Genomic DNA, 15,520 nt, shown 5'->3' with positions numbered 1-15,520 from the left:
CCTGGAATACTCTGCTTCCTCCCACTTCTCTGTCTGGCAAATCCCTGCCCCATCTTTCATTCCCAGTTAGAATGGCCCTTTTCAGGGGAGATGTCCTTAGCCTGCCTGGTAGAGCTGGGTGTTGGCCCTCCCTGTGCCAGCCAAACACTTGTCCTGAAGTTGCCCTTGCATTTGCTAGGATTTTGCCCCCTTCCCTGCCTGTCTGGGAGGGTCTTCCTGTGACCTCTGCACCTCACACAGTGAGTGGCACTTAAATTTAGGAGGGGAGGAAGGAAGGAAGGAAGATCCCTCACCATAGTTGAGGACAATGGCAGAGCTGTCATTTAGTGACACTTCAGTTCCTCTGACCTGAGTGTGCTCTTGGTTCACAAAGTGACAGTGACTTCTGAGATGGGAATTTGCTTTGTTTTTCTTTGTCATTCCACAGCACAATGAGCAGGCAATCCTGGGACCAGGAAACAATTTGGACGTTATAAGTGATTGTTGCTTTTTTGTTTTCAATTTTCTGTCTCCTATCAGTATACGGCTGGCTGTTGTTTGGCTTTTGCCGTAAGACAAGATTTGTGCTAGTGCCAAGCCTATGAACAGGCATTTATTTACACACACACACACACACACACTACACACACACACAAAGGCATGCAAACACACACACGCACACACGCATGCACACACAATGTGTGCCTCCTGGGAGAAGCTGTGCTATAATATTTTTTCAGAGGGAGTTCTGTCACCCAGGAGGGAGGGAAGGTGACAGCCTTGTCCTCTCAGCTTTGTCACCCATGAACCAGAAAACGTGTACTCCTTAATCTCTTGGAATCTTAGCTCTAGATAACTCTGGAATTTCTACAACAAGAGTGAATGCTAAGAACTCAGGTCACCCCCTATGTTCACTGCTCTTTGGTTTGTTTGTTTTGGATAATTTGGTATTAATTACTGTATTTACACTCAGCTTAATTAACAATGTTTGGGTAGGTGGAGGATGGCTCCTACCAGAAGTAATTATTGCAAAGGTTATTGCAAAGGTCTAAGGAAGTGGCAGAAGCTGCCATGGATGGAACTCATGCTTTGGATTTTGCTCCAAGTAAATAATTCTAAGATTCTCTCGAGACTGGGTTTGCCAAACACCAGGGATGCCTGGAGCAGGTGGTGAGTCGGGCTCTTGAGGAGCCTTTCCTCAGTGTCCAGCTTCTGGAGCTCTCTGATACTGAGAGCACTTGAATAATCACTGATAATCAATACAACACAGTAGGATGCAATTAGGATTAATTAGCTCAGGGTTGCATGCAGACTTGCTCCCCAGCCCGTGTCTCTGAGTGTCCTCCTGGGCTCTTCCCTGAAGAGGGTGCTTTCCTTTCCTGCTCCCCCAGACAAGGTTGTCATCTCTCCTCTTCCTGTGCTACCCACCCCCAGCCCGTTCATATGATGCAGAGGGAAAACCAGGAGGGAATGTGGGATGATGGAGGCAAGAGAAAACAGTCTAAACCGTGGGGAGAGAGAAGGCTGGTGAGAGGCTGCATGAAGAATGGAGGTTTTGAAAGCTTTTCAAGAGAGAGTTGTGGCACACAGAACCATCCAGAAGGCATTTATCTACTCTCCCCATTCCATGCAGTTTATGGCGCTAATTTTTTTGTTTTAATCAAAATGTGTTTCTAGGGGTTGGAGAGGTGGCTCAGCAGTTAAGAGCCCTTGCTGTTCTTGCAGAGAACCTGAGTTTGGTTCCCAGCACCCACATCGAGTGACTCACAAGTGTCTCTAAGTCCAGATCCAGGGGATCCAATGCTCTTTCCTTGTCCCTATGGGCACCTGAATACACATGGCATATACTCACACAGACACACAAGCATATATATAAAATAAAAATAAGTCTTAAAAAAGAGATATTGTGTATCCCATGTGTTTGCATCTTTGCAATGGCGAAAGCAATCCTCTAGGGCAGTGGTTCTCAACCTTCCTAACGCTGTGACCCTTTAATACACTTCCTCATGTTGTGGTGGACTGTTAGATACTGTTAGAAATCGTAATGTAAATGTCTGTGTTTTCCAATGACCTTAGGTGACCCCTGTAAAAGGGTCGGTTGATCCCCCAAAAGAGATATCCACCCACGGGTTAAGAACCACTGCTCTAGAGATTGGGAGTGTGGAGGAGGGTTAGTCCAGGTTGGGCATCAGGAGCACTGACCACCCCAGCTGGAGATTCTGCTAAGTGACTTCCGCTCTGCAGACCTTTTTGTCTTTGTGAGGCTTGATCTGTGTACTACGCATTGCTTCCTCTGAACTGATCTCCGTATTAGACGCTGCTATGCTTTCTCCCCTCCCCTTCTTTGCATCTCTCTTTGGGCCCAGAATAGGCTTTATCTTTGTGGGTCTCTCTTTATGCAGCACATTATGAGTTTCAGCATTTCTGTTGCCCTAGAAAGTCTTTATCTCGGAGATCGGGCACCGTTTTTCTTTCCACAGCACCTCACATAGGGCTTTCTTAGAGCACACCCTTTCTGTTCCATCACCCTAGGGGTGCTGGGAGGGAGTGCTTCCCGAGATTCCTGCTGCCTCCATTCTTCTGCTTTACCCAGGGTTTGTTTATCCAGCATTGTTGATGCGAAGTGCTTCACCTGGAGTTTGCTCTAATTCTCCAAAGCATTCTAAAAAGTCTTCTAATGCTTTCTTATTATCCTCGCGGTTCTCCCTGATTCTCTTTTAGAAGCACACTTATCTTGTTTTCAATTTTTCAGGTCCTTTGTCTTTCCCACTCTTTCACTTCTTTAGGTCACCTTATTTTATAAATAAAGTACCGCTTTTGTTCAGCAGAGGGCTCCCTTTCCACCCGTGCTTGCAGCCGTGGCAGCTAGGGTTTGAAGCTTGCTCTCCACGACTTTCCCTGGCGACTTCTAGCCACCAGAAACACGAGATCACTTAAACTTGGAAACCACCCGGCTTAGTGAGGTTGCACTAAGGGTCCCTATGCTGAGGAGATCACTCTGCCCTCCCCGGATCGCGCATTCCTTGGGAATCCTCCCAGTGTTGCTGATGCAGTTTCACTCTCTAGATCTCCTGCTGGTTCTTCATTCAAAAGGTGGGGTGCACGTCACCAACCCCAGTTTACAGCTGAGGAACTGAGACTTGGAGAGGCTCTCCCAAGGTCGTGTAGCGTGTGAAGTTAATCAACAATCCGCCAGTTCTGGTGTTTCAGTCCAACTCAGCATCCTAGCATCCCTCGGTTACTGGAGTTTATTACAGATCTCCCGGGTTTGGTACGCGGTCCTTTTCTCATTCAAATTTCAAATCCACAGGCAGGAAAATGTTTCTCCCTAGCTAAAAGGGCTGGGCAATTGGGGAGCCCTGGATGTTTGTGTTGGGGGTTCTCATGCTCCAAGTTGGGGTTGGTTTGAGATGGGGGTGGCAAAGCACGGGAAGGTGGGACCTGAAAAAAGATGGCAAAGACTCTGAGACCTAGGACAGAGGCAGCTTCTGTCCACCCTTACCGGTAGCATGCAGGCCTAGGGCCGGAGCCCTGCTATGGGGGGAAATGGGGATGCAGGGCGCCCCCTCGCGCTCTCCCGAGCTCCTCGGGGCTGGAGGGTGAAGCGCTAGCAGTAGCAGGTCCTCTCCATCCCCCTCCTCCTTTTCTCTCCAGCTCCCCTCCTTCTCTCCGCTGACTCCCAACTCCTCCCCCACCGCTTCCCCCTCCCCTCTGCTCCCTCGCTCTCCTCCTCCCCGCTCTCTCCAGCGCGCGGGGTCTGGAGCTAGTTGGAGCGCGGGGGTTGGTGCTGGAGCCCAGCTCCGCCGAGCCCGGCGGGTCGGCCGCGCATCCAGCGGCTGTTGGAGCGGCCGGAGCGCAGCGGGCCCGACCGGAGTCGGGGACTGCAACGGAGCGCTGAACCCATAGCCGGGATCCTTCCTGTTCGGCCACCCCATTCCCAGACGGGCCGCCAGGGCTCGGTTTCGTCACCGTGGTCTGCACCGCCCGGAGCCCAGGGCCGCGGGGAATCCGGCACCTGCGCGTGCTGCCGGGAGGTGAGTCCGGGAGCTCCCGGCGCTTTTCCGTCGCCGGCTGGGGCTGCGAGTTGCAAACTTCAGCAACTCGGGTGGGTAGAGGGGTGGGAGTCCGGGGCGCTGGTAAGTTGGAGGCAGGTTGGAGAGGCTGCATGGGGCAGGAGAGCGGGTCCCTGGGCTTTAACGCTGTCCGGGGCCACCTCAGCTGGGACGCCTTCGGTGCTGCTGCGCTCCTGCCATCCGTCTGCTCCGGGTTCTGGCTCCATTGGGCTGCGATCCGCGCGTCTGGGCTGCAACCGTGGCGGAGACCCAGAGCCCGGGCCTGGAGGAGGGGGCACCGGCGAGAGAGCGGGACAGGGCGCGGAGACTGGGCCGAGATGGAGGCTCAGCTGAGGGCGGGCGAGTAAACCTGGCAGACGGAGAGAGAGGGAGGCGAGGCGCGTGGGAACGCGTGGCCGGCTCAGAGTGTGAAATCTCCCGCGCAGGGACGTCCCTGCGCCGCCGCCACTAATTCGGCCCTCACCGAATTCTTCCTAGCACCCCCCGTCCCCACGCCCCCATAAGATACCCCAGGCTTGACTGGGCCCTACGTAGCTCAGACTCTGTCCTCCAAGGCCCTGGATGGAGCAGCCCGGGCCCCTCGCTCCTGCCTCGGCCAGTGAAGTGGGTGCGGCGGCGGGAACCCGGTACTAGAGGGGGCGATTTCCTGATTTATTTTTCTCATGGTAATTTGTCTTTGTGATTGGGGCTGCCCATTCACTTTCCGCTCACGTCGTGCGGGAGATCCAGCGCGGAGGGAGGGAGCGGGGGGCGCTTGGGCACAGCGAGGGATGCGGACTGGAAAGGGGATACGGGAACCCGAGTCGGGCGGAGCGGAGACAGAAGTAGCAGTAGTACCCGCGGAGAAAGAAAGCAAGGCTGGAGAGGATCGTCCTGACGCTGTGAGTTCCCGTTGCCTGCCTCAAACTTTAAAGAACCAGACGACCACCTGAAGCGCCGATCTCACCCCTCCCGGTCCCCTTACCCAGGCCTGGTTCTAAGTCGTTTCGTCCCTCTTGCGCCAGACGGAGTGGGCCTTGCGTTTGGATCCAGAGCGGTGGCCTCCGGATCTTGCCCCCAGGTCTGCGGTCCTCTCCCGGTTTAAAGTGGGAGAGAAAGAGAACCCGCAGAGCTCCGTCTGGGCAGCCCACCTTCATGGGCCGCGCGTTCTTGATCAACCAAATAGGACTGGGATGATTGAAGTTTACCTGTGTCTAGAACCTACATGATCCTACCTTCTCTGGTCCCAACTCCGATCTGTTTCCTCCATCCTTTAGCAAATTCAACCTCCTTCCACCCTTCTCAGCTCTCCCATTGCCCACCCCCACCGTGTGCCAACTTGGACCTCATTTTGTTCTACCATCTTACCCATCCTCATTGCCCCCTTGTCTTTTATCTTTTAGCCCATCCCCTTCCAGTCTTCTAACCCTCCTTTCCTTTTTCCTTGGCATTTATAAGTGGCTTCTCATCTTTCCGGAGCCCACGACCTTGAGGAAGGGGCAGAGGAGAACTCAGGCTTCAGAATGGGACCTCGTCAGTACCAGTGTGTGGGGTGTCGTGGGGGGGAGGTTACAGCAAAGTAAAAGGCTTGGAAAGAAACCACCTTGTCTCCAATCAAGCTTCTTCCCAGCGCAGGGGGAGGAGGGATAAAAATGAGAGTAAAGGGGGGGGCATCATTTCTGAGCACCGAGAACCTTCTGACCTTCTGGGCTTTAGAGGAGGAAAGAACACCTGTACTGTAACAAGTCAAGAAAGGTATGTGTACCAGGTGTGTGTGGTGTGTGTGTGTGTGTCTGTGTCTGTGTCTGTGTGTGTGTGTGTGTCCTTTCTGCTTATCACCAGCTACCAGTTTGGGAAGCAATGGCAGGCAGATCTCCCATCTCTATGTCTCCATCAGTGTGGGCCTGTGTGCAGCACTGGAAACTAGGTGCTGATTAAAACAAACAAACCATGAGGCACAGAATTTCTGCACAATGAGGCTTGGTGCTCAGTCTTCCTAAGAGAAGACTAGCTTGGTGACTCAGGTGGAAGAGGACTGGGACCCTTCCTCACTAGCTGCCTGTTTGTAAGAAGGATCCTACAGGGTAAGGGCCTGAGAGCAGGAGTTCCATTATTTCAAGAGCCTGACTAAACAGTAGACAAACTGAGGGGCCATCTGATTCCTCCTTCTCATTGGGATTAGAAGAACCCTGGCCAGAAAGCCCTTCCATTTATTGCTTCTTTTGATTATTTGGCTAGGTTTAAATTTTCTTTTAGATTTATTTTACTTTATTTGCATGGGTGTTTTACCTTCATACATGTATGTGTACCTTGTGTGTGCCTGTTGGATCCCCTGGAATTAGGATTGAGAGCCACCATGAGGATGTTGGTATTGAATTCAGGTTTTCTGCAAGAGCAACAAGTGCCCTTAACCACCTAGACATCTCCCCAGCAATGCTCCCCTCCCCCTGCTCCTCCAGACAAGATCTTAGTAACCTAGGCAATCACAAACTGCAAACTCTTGACACTCCTCCTGCCTCAGCTTCCTGATTGTTGGGATTACAGATATGAGTCACCATGACTGGCTTCATCAGTCACTTCTTACCAAGGTTCAAGATGAGAGAGAGCTTAGAGACTGTTGGTGTTGGGAGGTCAGAAACTCAGACCCTACAGAATGTAAGGCAGGTAACAACATGATTTGGAAGGTGACTGGAGTGAATTGGTCTAAGGATAACTGGGTATTTAAAGTCAAACTGTTTGAATGAAATGGTCCAAACACATCCAACTTTCAGCTTTGGAGCTATCTGAGTCCCTATTTCTATAGGACAAAATTTCGAGATTCTAAGACAGATTCTCTACTGGGGGCATGCTACTATATTTCTGTACCTTGGGGATCTACTGGAATATTCCTCAGCCCTTCCCTACCTTTACCATCTTGGATCCCAGCTTTCTCTCACTCTCAGGGCCTATTACCACTCTTCTGAGAAATAATTCTTAGGTTAGGGGTTCTGACACAAGGTTCCAGATATGGAGCTGAGGCTGGCACTCAAGCCTCCTGTCCATCTCCCCACTTTAACTGTGTGCATGCAAACTGGGGGAGATTTTATGGCTTTCTTTTTCCTCTAATATGGAAAAACCTTCAGAAGTTGAATGAAGGAAGACTGGAAATCACGTTAGTTCTTCAGAAATCCTAAGGAATATCCAGAAACTCTCGAGCCTTGAATATGGTTTTTAAAGAGGGAAAGAAGTCCCTAGAAGAAGCAGGGGGAGGAATGCTAGCCATTTGTAGAAAGCCAACCTAACAAGGTTGAAGGAAGATTGCTGTGTGGAGTGTGTGGATTTGGAAAGAAGTTCTTTGGAACTTTGACCACAATGCTCCTATCCTTGGGTTGGTTCCCCTTCTATATCCCATAGGGGCTCAATTAGATACTACAGTCAATCAATTTCCCATATTTCATAGGGGCTCAATTAGATGCTACAGTCAACTACTGTTTTCCCTGATGTCTAAAGTGCTAGAATGGACATAAAAGATGAAAGATCAAAGTTTGTGATCAGAAGTACATACCACCTTCTGTACTGCCTCAAAGGACCTCAGGTCTAAAGCCTAATATCTGCCACTCATGCCTGTCCCAGTAGCCAGATGTGTCTCATGATCCTCAAATGCTGACCAACAGAGACAATACATTCCATTTTCCTGATTAGCAACCTCCTGCTCTGCGCCAGGCACTGTGCTAGGAGCTGTAGATACAATAGTAAACAAGTCTCCTCTTTGGATGTCCTTGTGGGTGTGAATCAGCATCCCCTGGAGGACCCAATTACCAACATTGCCTCTATGTCTGTGTTAGAATTTACTGTCTGTGTTTTCCCCCTGTACATTTGTCTAGGTGACCTGACATCTAATGTCAACTTGTCCAAAGGATTTGGGAGTCTAGGGTTTCAACTGAGAAGACTTCCTTGCTGATACTGCAGTCCCTTCTAGTGACTTCAGATTTTTCTTAATTTGTCATGTGGCTGGACAGCTCCCTTCTTCCTAGGGTATGGACAAAAGGCAAAGCCAGGCCTCAGGGAATGACAGCTATTGGAAGGGGATATTGGTTGGTAATTTATGCCTCAGGGTTTTAATGTCCCTTGTCCTGGCAACATCTCTGCCTTAACCAGCCTTCTGATAGTGTCTCCATTTCTCTACGACATGTGGGATGTTTGTGTGCATGGTAGGTACTTCCATAGAAGGAGTTTTCTTTGAATTCGTAGTTCTGCTTTTGAGTTCAATCATCACTTAGAATGGTCTCACATTTCTGACACCGCTTAACTAGCTTGGTTAAACGTATGACAAGATCCCAAAGTGAGTGTCTTGGCTAAGATAATTTTATTGAATTGACAGTGTAGAGCTCTCTTTTTGTAGCTTATATGGGCAACACCTTTTTTAGAGGCATAAGGCTACTCTTTCCAAACCTCCCTCTCTGTGGCTTTGGTTTGATGACATCTGCTTAGCTGAGGATCTTTGTATGTGTCATTTTCTGCATCTGACAGATTTCTCCCAAGGGTTCCTTCTGAGGAACACTTCCTTCAACCGGCTTGTATGCTAGAAAGTGGCAGCTAGAGAAGTTCCAACAGTAAGCAGAGCTCTGAAAGGAGGTGGAGAGAAAGATCTGTGTGTCCTGTGGCTCTGCTATTTCCCTCCCCTCCCCTCCCCTCCCCTCCCCTCCCCTCCCCTCCCCTTCTGCTTTGGTGTCTTTGCTTTCCTGAGCTGAGAGATGCAAGCCAGACCTCGCAGAAAGAACACTTTAATCTTGACAGGAGCAGGGAGCTCACTGACAAGAAATTATTAGAGTTGATGACTTGAGTGGGGGAAAAAAGATGATAATTTTCTGTCCACTTTGCTGCTGGGTGTCCTGGAAAAAGGAGGAGGGACCCAGGGCCAGGGACAGCTTGGGAGAATTTGACCTTGAGTTGAGTCCTGACAGTTGGTCCTTGTCTCATTCTCCACTGTCTGGCTTGAAACCTGGGGGTAGGGGGTGAGGAGTTTACCTGGCCTTCCCAGAGGGCATGGGAGGTTTCAGTGCTGCATATGCTGAGTCCCACCATGAAACTGCCTCATTGATCGGTCTTTAATAAGGACGACTTAATCAGACTCACACATAGAACTCGCTTGAATTTGAAGCCTTGTCGATAGTATCAGAATATCTTTGCATTTGAACCAGCAACCTCTCTGGCTGGCTCACATCTTTTGTGATGGGAAAGGTTGGTTCTTGGAGAATAGCTAGTAACCATCTGTTCTGCGCATCCCGGGAGGATCAAATGAGAAGAGATAGGTTTCAAGTAGTGAGGGGCTTGGTTAGTATTGAGGGTGCTCTCTGACTTGTCTGTTAAACTATCAGATTCCTCATCTAGAAAAAGGAAGGTGAGCCCCAAGGCTGTCTTTGGCACTCAAGTCACCAATTTTGAACAGAGGCTGCGGTTGCATTTTGACTTCCCAGGGGCCTGCCTTGACTCTTATGAGTTCTTTGGGGGGGAATGTTTAGCTTTAGGCCAGTTTCCGACCCACCAGTTGGCAACTCACCTGACTGCTAATCTCTACCTTCTCAGAAAGCAAGCACTCTTTCCTTTTCACCTCAGCCTAAGCCTGAGGTCCTACGGAAGTGAATGCGTTGTTGAGGTATGCATGTGGGGTGTGTGTGTGATGAACACATGTGTAGTCACAGCTACGCACTATGGTTTTGACCACTATTATGTGTTTGCAGATTTATTATTTGTAGAGCCTTCCTCCCCTAGAATTGACATGAGGCCGCCAAAGGGACAACTTCGAGGAAACTACTTGTGGGGTGGCAACTGAGGCCCTTCTCCCCTTGCCAACCCAGCTGGTCTACCTGAGCCAGAGCCCCCTCCTTACTGGTGTAGCGACTATCCTGAGGGCCCTTCAGGATCCCAGCTGCAGGGAGAACAAAAGAGCTGCAGTTGGCTCTTGATTATTCAGGGATGGATGGATACTGTGTGCAAAGCACCACCAGGGGCCTCTTCCTCTTCTTTGGGTGTCTTCAGTAATTCTATATCTGGAGTGAGAAGCTGGGAGATCTTATCATTTAGTGCCAACCTTTGTTTCTAGCAACCTGTCCCTTCTTCTCTTTCTCCAAGGCACCTAGAAGAAACAAGGAGCCTCCAAGAGGCCTCATCCGCCTAAAGCAGACTACTTTCAGGGACCACACATTCGCTCTGTTGACTAGCCGGAGTATGTTTCCGTCCAAAAGCAGGGCAGAAGAGGAAAATACCATTGGGACCAAATTCCGGTAGATGTCCCAGAATCCTGGCAACTTATCTTCCTTCTAGCTTTTGTACAACTTGTAGTTTGTTTTTGGAGTCAGTTGGTACACCGGATCTCATCAGGAATCTGTAACTACACTGCAGTGTCCTTGAGCAAAAGTCTCCAAACAGGCCAAGCCCTAATGAGCGCCTGCCTCTGCTAAAGGCCCCCAAGGCTGAAGGCAATTTTCTTGCATAAGGCAGGTGCTTAGGTTGTAGCTCTCAAGAGACTTGGTGTTCTGGGTCCAGTGGAGAGAAGGCTGTATACTACCGCATACTGGGAGCACTGGTTTGGTCCACTGCATACTGGGACCAGTGGCTTGGTCCAGGTCAGTGCTGAACTCACCAGTTCCTGTGAGAGTCACCTGGAGAGCTTTAGATATTCACGGGGGGTAGGAAGATGGCTCGCTGGGCAAGAATGTTTATGTCACAGACTGACATAACCTTCTGAATTCAATCCCCAGAATCAATATAAAAATCCAGTGGCTGTGAGGTGTATCTTTAATCCCTGCACTCTTACTGCAAGATGGGAGCTGGAGACAGGAGAATCACCTGGAAGTTCATGGGCCAGCTAGCTTTCAGTATGCTATGCAGTGGTAGATGCAGATAACCGACTCCTGGAAGTTGTCCTCTGACCTACACACACATTCTCTCTCTCTCTCTCTCTCTCTCTCTCTCTCTCTCTCTCTCTCTCTCTCTCTCTCTCTCACACACACACACACACACACATACACACACACTCTCTCTCTGTCTCTCTCTCCCTCTCTCCCAAACACACACACACACACACACACACACACACACACACACACACACACACACAGAGTAAAATAAAAATTTAACTGGGCATGGTAGCACATGCTTTAATCCCAACACTAGGGAGATAGAAACAGGTGGATCTCTGAGTTCAAGGGTCAGCCTTGTCTCCTGTCTACATAACTGATTATAGACCAGCCAAGGCTACATGGTGAGCCCGGGTCTCAAAAAGTAAAACAAAGCCCAACAGTGGGGGCACACGCCTTTAATTCCAGCACTTGGGAGGCAGAGGCAGGTGGATCTCTGTGCGTTCGAGGCCAGCCTGGTCTACAAAGCTACACAGAGAAACCTTGTCTCAAAAAAAAAACCCAGAATTTGAATTTTATATATATTCGACCACATATATGAATATGATAATTGTACATGACTGTCCTATCCTAGACCTTAATTAAATTAGAATTCCTGAAGGTAGAGCATGGGCACTTGTGTGTGTGTGTGTGTGTGTGTGTGTGTGTGTGTGTCCCATATGAAGCCCTGGTTGGGAGCCATTGACCTAAATCTTTCCTAGATTCCACCTGGCCTCATGCCAATGGTATGCAGCATCTCTTAGCCCTCAGTCCGCTCCGTTTTCATTAGTACCAGCTCCTGGCATTCAGATCACAGCCACTGCTCTCTCTGTTCCTGTGTTCTGTATTTAATGACTTTTTATTACAGACTATGGGAACTCTTCCTAATATAATTTTGGGCCATTTTTTTCTTGAAAAGCATTTATAAAAATAACTTGTCTATTTAACACTTCAGCATATTTTCTGAGAGGTTTGTACTCATTTGTGGTCATATGTCTGGGATATTTTGCATCCAGCTCTTTTCACTTAACAGCATATTGTGATAATTTTCCCAACTCTTAAGTGTTTCTCTAAAATGGACTTCTTAATGGCTGCCTGTATCCCATCATATGGATGCACCATAATTTATTTAGCAAATGCTTTGTGGTTGGACATTTAGACTGTAAGCCATTTTTCACCGTTATAAATAATGCTGCAGTGAACATCCTTAGACATAAATCTTTCGACTATTGATGATTATTTCTTCAGAACAGATTTCCTGAAGTGGAATATTTATGCTTCTTTTTAACATGGTCCATTAAGACCATTTCTGACTGATTTCCTATAGCAGTAATAAGTTCTTGAATTGAGAGCAAAACAGCAAAGTTTTTCAGTGAATTCTGGGGCTGCAAGAGTGACTGCTTTGCCTTTCCTGACGTGGGATCAAAATCTTTTGACTGCTGGATTCTTCTAGGTTCGCCCTCAGATCAATTTCAGACAATGCTGCCTTGGCCTTCACATGACCACTCAGTGTTTTCTACCTCTGACCTTTCACCTCCTCAGCCCTTTGCTCTTCCACATCCGACCCTTGAGCTCTTTGCACTCAGAGCCCTGAAGCACTTATTCTGTAATAGCCACTATTATTTATCCCGCTGTTCCTGTGTACCAGGTAGTGTGCTACACATTTTAGATGCATTGTCTCTTTTCATGCTCATGTGCCTTATGTACAGATATTATTTTTATCTCCACTTTCCACATGAGGAAATTGAAACCTTGGAAGATAAAACAATTTGCCCAAGGTTACATAGCCATTAAACTGGGATTTAAATCCAGACTCTTCGTGCTTAATGACTGCATATACATTTCTTCAGTCTTTTTAGTAACTTTTGGCTTGTGATAGCAACAGCAAATGTTCCGCCAGCATCCTGTGGGTATACATTGTGTCTTTCTCTAGCAGAAGAGTGGAAGCTGCTCACATAGGAACAGCAGGAGAGTAGACGTGTTATTTAGACATTTTTATTTATTTATTTGTGTGCTTTTGAGATAGTCTCACCATCTCAGCCTGACCTTGAACTTCTGATCCTCTTGGTTCTGCCTCCCCAGTGCTAGGATTACAGGTGTATATCCCCACTCCCTTCCTGTTTACTTCTTTGATTATGTCCTTGCTCCCTTTCCCCAAATAGTCTGCAACCAGAAACACTCCTTACCTCCTCACCAACCAGCTACCAAGATCCCAGCATACCTTGCTGCTAAGAAGGTCCAAGTATGACACATCTCTGTTACAGCTTCCCTAGAAAGTTGGGAGGAGTGGGCTGTCACTTTCTCAGGATGGATTATAAAATGCTGGTATTATGGAGGAGACCAAGTCTCATTTTGTTGGAAGTCAGATATTGCTTTAAGTACAAGGTTGGGTATATTTTTGCATTCTTACCTCTATGGCATGTCATTGTTGAGAAGGCTGAGAAGTGGTAACCAAGCCTGTCCATTCTGATTCTGGCTATGACCAAGAACCAGGTGGAAATGTGACACAATACTCAGGTGAAAGAGAACACATCAGCTGGTGGGTATGATGTCCAAAGAAAGAAACGACATGTCCTGAGACCTTTCTTAGGTTGTAGGAGAACTGATTTGGGGAAGAATGATCTTATGATTGAGGATTCCAAAAGGGAAGCTGCTTAGTGGCAAGTGAGCTCCCAGAAAAATGAAGCTTCCCATTTTTATCCAGGACTTGGATATGACTGGAGTAATTGAGCTTATCAAATTTGTTGATGACAAGGCCATAATGGGCAGCTTCTATAAAAGACAGAATAAAGATTCAAAAATGATCTCAACAGACTGGAATGCTGGGTTTAAACTAACAGAATGAAATTTAACAGGGGCAGATGGAAAGTCGCATTTAGATCACAGAAATTAATTACTGAAGTTCTTGAGGGGGCTGGGAGTGCGGGCAGACCTGATTTGGCCGAGAGCCCGAGAAACAGATCTGAGGGGTTTGATGCTGTACAGACTTCAAAGGAATGCCACAAGGTGATGAGGTCGCTCAAAGCACCACCATCTTCAATGGCTCAAAGAGAGGCAAGACCCATTGTGTGTTCTCCCTGGTCATCTGGGCTCATTTCTGGACATGGATACTCAAGGAGGCCTCAACCAACTCAAGGGTTGTCAGTGGAAATCACTTGGCATGAGGAGGGTATTAGAACACTCAGCCATGGATGCACCAGTGAAAGCAGCTACTATGTTCAGAGGGGGAAAATGCCTGCGGTCACAGTCACAGTAGCTGACCACAGAAGCAACAGGTGAAGCAGAGAACTGTTTGGGGATATTTGATCTCACTGTGTGAAGATGTGCCCCTGTCCTTCCTTGCCTGCCTAGGACACCTTCTGATGGGCTTAATAAAGAGTTAAATGGTCAATAGCTAGGCAGGGGAGGATAGGTGGGACTTCCAGGGAGAGGGAGGAACTCAGGGAAGAATCTTTGAGAAGGGGCATTTGCTGGCTAAACAGGGAGGAAGTCAGACATATGGTACTGTGGAGAGGTAATGAGCCACGTGGCGGAATGTAGATTAATATAAATGCATTAATTTAAGTTTTAAGAGCTAGTTGGGAACAAGCTAAGCTGAGCCCAAACTTTCATACTTAATAAGAAGTCTCTGTGTCATTATTTGGGAGTTGGCGGCCTAAAGAAAGTCTGGCTGCAGAGGCCTCTGGAGTGGAAACTCCTAGAAGTTGTGATTTTCATAGGGCACCAGATAGGTGCCTGGAAAACTCCCATCCAGGAGACAGATGATGGCCCAGCCCCAGGCTGGAGCACCCAATTCCCTTCTGCTACTGGAAAGCAGTGTTTCTCAAGATGAGTTCCCTGGTCAGCAACAGCAGCTGCACCATCTTGAACTTGTCAGATGAATGGCACCTGGCACCTACTAAACCAGCGGTTTCTGTCGCCTAGCTCATTAAGTCCCTAAGACATTATACTTCTTGCTGGGGTTGGAGGCACTGTTTCAGATCATGCTCCTTCTGTTGCTGGATGCTTGTGACACTTACTTGGAACTCCTCCTACAACTGGTTGTCAGAGAAGCTGGGGAGAGCCTTGGGTGAACTGGAGGATGAAGCAGACTCGGGTTCAAATGCAGGGTGACAATTTTTAATTTATTTTATTGGTGTTTTGCTTGCATGTATATCTGTGTAAGAGTGTTGGATCTCCTGGAACTAGAGTTACAGACAGTTGTGAGCTGCCATGTAGATGCTAGGAATTGAACTCAGGTCTTCTGGAAGAGTAGCCAGTGCTCTTAGCCCCTGAGTCATCTCTCCAACCCCATCAGGGTGACTGCTTTTGGTGGTGGATTTTATACAGATTCTTTCCCCTTTCTGAGCTCCCTCCCCTGTCCTGCATTGTGTAATTAAGGAATATGGGTTTAATGGAAGGTGACAGGATGTAGTCAGCTTCCCACTACTTATAATACCCGAGATAATCATCTTTAAAGACAAAGGTCTGTTTTGGTTCACTGTTGCTGAGGTTTCAGCCCACGATTGGTTGAACCATTGCTTTTGAGCCTACAGCAAGACAATATACTTTGGCAGCAGCAGTATAAGACAAAACCTTTCACCTGACAGCCAGGACACGAGAAAGGAAAAA

At 48.2% G+C, this 15,520-nt stretch overlaps 1 protein-coding gene across 4 annotated transcripts in view; it reads left to right on the top strand.

Moving 5' to 3' along the window:
• Positions 1 to 3,717: 3,717 nt before the first annotated feature.
• Sema5b (semaphorin 5B) overlaps positions 3,718 to 15,520 on the top strand; it is a 119,040-nt gene continuing 107,237 nt past the window's right edge. The window contains exon 1 of one of the 4 annotated variants that reach the window (XM_040750862.1): positions 3,718 to 4,013. The gene's annotated coding sequence lies outside the window, so the exon portion shown is untranslated. The remainder of the gene's footprint in view (positions 4,014 to 15,520) is intronic. The other 3 variants (XM_040750860.1, XM_040750859.1, XM_040750861.1) reach the window with 3 other exon arrangements.

This window comes from Mesocricetus auratus, unplaced genomic scaffold (genome assembly GCF_017639785.1).
Source record: "Mesocricetus auratus isolate SY011 unplaced genomic scaffold, BCM_Maur_2.0 Super-Scaffold_100008, whole genome shotgun sequence".
Lineage (NCBI taxonomy): Eukaryota > Metazoa > Chordata > Mammalia > Rodentia > Cricetidae > Mesocricetus > Mesocricetus auratus.
The sequence above is the reverse complement of the archived record's forward strand: the minus strand, read 5'-3'. Positions and strand labels throughout refer to the sequence as shown.